Raw genomic sequence first — 7,228 nt, forward strand, 5'->3', positions numbered from 1 at the left:
CATTAATTACTTTATTTATTTATTTATTTATTGTATTATGAATGAAAGGGCTCTCCTTATGAATGTGGTCGACTCAAAAAGCTAATCTGTTTCAGATGTTCATCCGTTACTTTCTGAGGGTCTCGGTAAAATCTGTCCAGTGGCTGCTGGGAGTTTTCGCTCAGAATCACGGCATGAAAATGATCTTAAGAAGATCTTTTGAAGGTGGAGTAAAAAAAACCTACTGGTTTGCCTCCGTCCCCCACAGAGGGGCACTCTCACTCCTAAAAAATAATAATAAAAAAATCTCCACTCTGTTCAAGGCTTTGAGCTCAGATGAACCCAGCAGGTCAGATAAACCAGTTTCCAGCCTCAAACCAGGAAACTCGATTCTGAAAAGTCTGAACGTTTTTGCTCTGGAGCTGAGCTGAGACTACTCGTTCTAACAGCAGCTGTTTGGATTTCTTGTCTTGCAGCCGYGGTGAGGTGCAGGCCTAAAAAAAAACCTGAATCAGATGGTGCACATTGCAGAGGCAGCTCTGGAAACGGCTATTAATTTAGCTTCCTGCTCTGTTATCTGCTGAGCACAAGCTAGCCTCTGTTTTATTTGTGCTCATTGCTATTCTCCCGCTAATTTCTCCATTTATTTCTCCCCTGCTTTCTCCTCTGAAGGTTAATTACTTATAGATAGTTAAGGATTAGAGATCAACAAAAGGCAGCCCATTGATCTCTTCCCTGCCATGCCCACCTCTGCAATGTCACACTCTTTACACGTTGGAACAGAGGCCTGGTGATTATCTGTTCCCATCGATCCATTCCTCCTCTGTTTTCCCTCGCTTTTTATCCTCCCTCGCTTCCTTTGGCTCCACTCTGTCACTTTCCTTCCCTCCTGCCAACAGAACCTCATTACCGAAAATGTGACTTTTCATACTCAGTGCCACCGTTTCTGTTGTTCTCTCTCCCTTGTTTAATTTGTTTGTATTTTACCCCCCCCCCTTTTTTTTTAGTCTTTCAAGTCTGGTGAGGGGCAGGCGAGTCAATAGCTCAAGTTAAATAGGCTGCATTGATTGTTAGAGGGATTTAGCTGTTTACCAACTGTGGAAATGGGCTCTGGCTGCAGAAAAGCAGCCCAGGTATCTGCGTGGAGCGAGTCGATGGTGACAAATGATACTCGTCGGGAGACAATGCTCCCAAAAATGAGAGAAGGTGAAAGGCTTTGGCAGCAGAGACCGGAGACGCGAGAGGCCTCGCTCCATCAGGCTGTCGCATGAACCCGTCCAGCCCGGGCAAACCTGAGCCAAAACGTTTAGAATGATGGGTTCTAGTGATTCATTCACTAAAATGTGCTCCCCCTGCTGGGACCGAGAGCCCGTCGCTCTCCCATGTTAAGTCTTTTCTCCCACCCCGCTTCGCCTTGTTTCCAGGCTCCCCTCTCCGGATGTTATTCCACGTCCGTGCTCCCTCTTTAGCCTCCCCGTAACCCCTTGAGATTTTTATAAATGCTCCTTCCAACTCGAGTGCAGTCACACAAACCAAAGCACACCTAGAGGGGAGAGGCTTCTTGCTAGTGAAAAGGAAAATGTGAATTTTAAATATAATACGAAGGCTAGACTTGAGAATTTATGAGGGGAAAGAAATCACTTTAGGTTGCTTTTTAAACTTAAATGCAAATATCAATTACACTAAACAGACAATATTTTCTATCAACCTTCCTTTAACAAAAGAAATCCCAGTGAGATCACTGTATGWCTTTTGCCAACTCCTTCATGAGGTATCTACTCTGGCTCTCCTAAAAGTTTCTTAAAATTCTTAAACAACATCATCTTATATGCATAATTGGCCAAAGACCAGTGCATGTTGTGTGTTATATGTATATGCTCATTGATGTTTGGTCATGCTGTCATTATCAAGATAAAACTGCTGTTTGCCTCGTCTTTTTTTTACTGATATTGTTTACGAGGCGTTGTCCTACAATCCCACCTCTGACGCCAGTTGTTGCTGCAGATTTAGAAAGGGAGACAGAATGATCTGGCTTAATATTTATTAATTTGTTTTTCTAATTTAACAAAGTTAAATAAATGCCAAGCAGAAAAATCTTGTGAATGAGAAAATTCCAAGTGGCAGAACAGACAAGGAACATGTGCAAAMTTCATGTTTTTAATTGTTAAATACAGTTTGTTGTGAACTCGTTCTAGGAGTGCAGAACATTTGAATGTAGTTTCTCCCGGTGCTGCACAGATATCTTTAGATTCTGTTTGGGTCAAATTTTTTTCACCCATTTAGTTTACTCTATTTTCCATGACGTTTGTATAGTTTTCTTCTATTATAGTAGAAGACAGTAGTAGAATAGTTGGTTTGTTTTTAATTAAATAAATAAATTACTAAATAAAAAAATACAGTAAATAAATAAAACTAGAAAAATTCAGTAGGTCTTCTGGACGAATTCTTTAATGAAACTTTTCGTCTCTCCTCCAAGAGACTTCTTCAGCCATAAAATGTTTCTGCGCTGCTATATAGCCATAAACCCCTCTGTCAAACTAGAAYGGACCGGTCTGGAGGGGGGCAGGGTGTGAAGTGATTCAGCTAGATTTAAAGAAACAGCCCTAAAACGAGTTGATCTGAGACATGCTTCAGAAAAGGGGCGGGGCTTGTGGAGTTACAATGACGTATTCAGACCAAAGCATTGCAGTTTATATAGACCCCAACTGAACCAACACACATTAAAGGTGAAAAAGAAGGCTTTAAAAGCATCACGTCTACTTTAAGTTTGGYTTATTATTTTTTGCAATTTTCAGTTGCCTTGGACAAAATGGTTTTTCAGGTATAATTYGGCGCAGCCTGTGYGAATTGTGGCCTCAGTTTCTTGTTCTTAGTTGTGAGGAGTGGCACCCAGAGTGGTCTTTAGCTGCTGCAGCTCATCTGCTTCAGGGCTGTTGTGCATTCAGAGGTGGTATTCCGCAAACCTTGGTAGTAATGAGATTATTTGAGCTGCTGTTGCCTTTCTGCCGTCTCAGACCACTTCATCTCTTCTTTGACGTATAACAACAAAACATTTTCATCCATAACTGAAGCTSACTGKATKTTTATTTTTATTTTTGAACCATTCTAACATCCTCTTCCTTCCCCGTTCTGATGCTCAGTTTGAACTTCCTCATGTCTACATGCCTAAATGCATTGAGTTGCTACCCTGTGGCTCATTAGCCGTGTGCGTTAACAAGCAACTGAACAGGTGGACCTAATGGAGTGGCCAGCGAGTGCGCATAAACGAGTAGACGTTTCCACCTAACACTCAGGGTTTTAGAAATTCAAAGTAACAGAAGACTTGATGTGCAAATGGCCGACACTAGCCGCTGAATGAGGGACACGATTAATTTTYCCTTCAGGGATCACAGGTGATGTGGGAAGCAGGCAGCGCAGGTCTCTGCTTCAGCCTGCCGACTGTGGAAAGGATGTCATTAAGGTGTCGCGGAAATGTATGGCTCTTTTGAAGGTCTGAGAATCGGGTGTGAAGGAGTCGGACTCCAGGGTTTCTTTTCCAGAGTTCCCAGAACACGACACACTCTTCCTCCTCTCGGTGGTATAAGAACACTTTACCCCTCATGCCACTCTGTGCCCTTTCTCCCCCCACAACTCTCTTTCTCTGGCACATCCAGCAGCTGTGAGGGCAGAGACAGAGGGGGATATTGACGGCCTGCCGGAGCAGTTCGATTGCAGGCCCTGGAGCTTGCAGCCAGGACTCGGGCTGTCTCTGTGCACTGTGCTGGAAAGCCAGTATCRATGAACTTGACAGCAGTTTAGCCCGCCTGAGATCTGCTGCTCTCCGAGGACGCTTCAGCGGGGGATTCTCCTGCCAGCTCCGGCTTTATTTACCCTGCCGGTTCATGTTCCTCACAGTCGGGACGCCAGGGAAGCTTGAAGAAGGATTTTCTGTTTGTTGGATCATTTCTCAAAAACATGGAGAAATCTAAAAGCCGCTTTTCAAAAATGATTGGGTGAAAGTCGGACAGCTGTAATAAAAGGCCTAAAATTCCCTGATAGAATGGATATCACCCGCCACCTTTTATGCTACACTTAGTTTTTTAGTATTTCCTGAAAGTTTGTTCACAGGATATTTTGCTAACAAAGATTCTCAGTCTGTTAGAGCTCTGAAAACATGTTGGCTACCAACACATCAAACTTTAAGTCAAAATCTTTAAAAAATTAATGAGTTGTAGCCATTTTTGTAGTTTTGACGGTCAGTCGGCCATCTTGAATCATAGATCTAAACATTACTTTCTACAAGTTTCAGGAAATATGGCGCAACGACAGCTCAGTGGTTAGCACCGACACCTCACAGCAAGAAGGTCCTGGTTTCGATCCCCGGTTCGGACCTGGGGTCTTTTTGTGCGGAGTTTAAATGTTCTCCTCCTGCTTGCATGGGTTTTCTTCGGGTACTCCGGTTTCTCCCACCCCCAAAAACATGTACAATAGGTTGTCTTCAGGCCCAGGCCGCCCTTGAAAAAGAGATCTGAGATCTCAACGGGAAGTGCCCGGCTGAATAACGATAAATAATTAAATATTTTGCTAACATATACTGACATGTAGCTACGAACAAAACTACGACTGTGTCSAAATTCAGGGGCTGAGTCCTCCGAAGGCCAAATTTGTCGGTCGCTTACGTTGCAGCACCRTGCTGGAGGTTGTCCAAATATAAAGACTCCTCCCATGCAGTCGACAAACGTGTCCTTTTTCCCTGATTTGAGGGACGGGTCCGATGGATCCTTCTCCACCCAGCCTATCCCATAATGCATTGCGGGCCGACCAGAGATTTTTTTTCGTGCTTGCAGTGGCAGATGAAGTGAGCTGGTATAAATCTGCATGAACAGCAGGTCCGTTAGTTCCTCAAATATTGCCTTTAAGCTAATTTTGTTGTTTAATAATATTAATAATATATTGATATTTTGCTAAATTTGATTTAGTTTTGCTTCTGTTTACCATCATCATGGTTGTAGTCGACAGGACGTACTCCGGGTAAATACAAACATAAAGCAGRARACTAGACCGTCCAAATTCACAGCCACTTTTTTCCGGTCTTTGCGGTCGACCAAGAACCCGGCCCACTTAGACCGGGAAGGACGCAGCCCCTGAGTTTGGACACAGTGTACAGTTCATATTTGTCTTTCAGCATTAAATAAACTACTTTTTTACATTTTTTTACAGCAGCTCCTACGAGATGGTCAAGGAGACATAAAAAAAAGCTAGTTTTGGATTTATCATGTTGGCAGCTCCACATGGTACTGATCTGTACACCATGCAGTTAATATATATGAAAAAGTCCATGTTTAATACTCTGTGACATCAGGACATGTTGTGCAACATGCTCACGTTTCTGTTGACAAATCCCTTCTAAAACATACGGACTCACCTCTGCAACCTTTCTGAACAGGTTTCATACAATCTGTCAGAGTAAATAGCACGCTAACTCTGCTCCATGTTTATTATCATCTCTCCCACCTGGTGTCGTGCGTTTTATGCAAATCCACTGATAACGGCTCTGCGTTAAATCATTTTTTGTCATTTTCCTACAGAGGAAGCATGTATTTATGATAAGTACTGGAGAGGTGAAGCTGATATGTTCAACAGCAGAACTCTAGAAAAACAAAACAGCAACAGCAACAAAAAGAAAAAAACCAGGATGCAAATTTTGCCATTTACTCCTGGAGATGTCTCGYAGGACCTGTCCTGGATGATCTACAGCCAAGACTTCTCTCTGATGCTGTTTCTTCAGATGAAATCTCTGTAACCGCTGACCTTTCAGCTCCAAGAGCACCGTTTGTGTATTCAACGTTTCATTTTCTTTTTCCATTATCGTTTTATGACTTCAAACTCTTTCAAACTGAGTAAAAGTCGAGTGCAGGCGGAATCCTCAGACAGTTCTTAATGAACTTTTCATCATTTAGAAGTAAGAAGTGCAGACGGCGCGCTGAACTCAATAAAATAAGTGGTTTTTAAATTCTCATCAGATTCTGTCTGGACCAACCGTTTCCTCTGATCAGTGGGAACTGAATCAAAGTGCGATTACAGGCAGCATCAATACTGATGACACCTTTAACGTTCATCGTTTTGTTTTTTCTCGCTTAATCTTTGCTCATGTTGAACCTGCTCAGGTCATCCTGCCTGCTGCTCACTGGTTTTCACAAGTTCATTAAAATCTCTTAGATTTATGTTTAAATCCTTCTGGTTCTGGTTTAAATCAGCTGMATTTATTACTTTTGTTTGAGGTTTGACAGTGAATTCCATAGTAATACCTCTGGATCAGTTATTGTTAAAAGAAAGAAACAACTTCCTGTTTCCACTTGGTTATGAAGTGCTTTATACGTTTATTTTTAATGAATTCCTTTACATGTACATCTTTATCACCATTTTGACTGGAACATAAATGGAAGGAAAAATAAGAAACTGCAATAAATCTATTTGATTTAAATATAGTAGATGTTTTTTTTTTCACACAAATGATTTATTTTTGTGAGCGACTGTCAGGCAAATAGATGTTTTTTTTAGGACTGGGATGCAGAATGAATAATTTGTCAGACTGCAGTCTAATTTTATTGGCCACGTTTATTTTTGTTCATTATGACATTTTACTCCGCTGAGATCTGCAGATGCAGCTGGGTTGCCAGCTCTGCGCGCTCGTACAAAAAAGGCCAACGCGCTTATTTAGAAGTCAAAACAAAGCAGGATCTAGTCTTTATGGAAGGTACAGCTGCACTGGTCCCTGTGTTTATTTGCATTTTGGTGACAAGCCAGCGTTTCCTCCAAACCAGCACACTGTCAGAGGCAGGAGGGTCACAGGGAGGTAAAGGTCTGCAGCAGCCGAGAGCCTCGGCGTCTCACGCATTGTGTTGAACACAATGCAGAACCCAAACACAGCCTGTATTGTTGTACAATCAGATGATGATATTATTCTGTATCTGATGCAGTTATTGGACTGTCTAAGTRAAAGTGGCCTCAGAATTGTGTTTTTGTCTGCAGCTGTGTGTGACAGCTCCCAGGTGGGAGTGTTCGGGTCTTTATGAGTGCACTCAGAGAAGCTGCACACTCAGCAAAATGTTTTCCCCTGGATAAATAAAGATTGTTAAAGCCATCGTTTGTCTCGGTGCGCTCTGCTGAGGTGTGAGTCGAAGCGGCTGATGCTCCTCAGTTTGACATTTCTGTTGTTGTGAATGACAGACGCCTCACATGATCAGTAATAAAAAAAAACATATTATAC

This window comes from Austrofundulus limnaeus, unplaced genomic scaffold (genome assembly GCF_001266775.1).
Source record: "Austrofundulus limnaeus strain Quisiro unplaced genomic scaffold, Austrofundulus_limnaeus-1.0 Scaffold68, whole genome shotgun sequence".
NCBI classification, from domain to species: domain Eukaryota; kingdom Metazoa; phylum Chordata; class Actinopteri; order Cyprinodontiformes; family Rivulidae; genus Austrofundulus; species Austrofundulus limnaeus.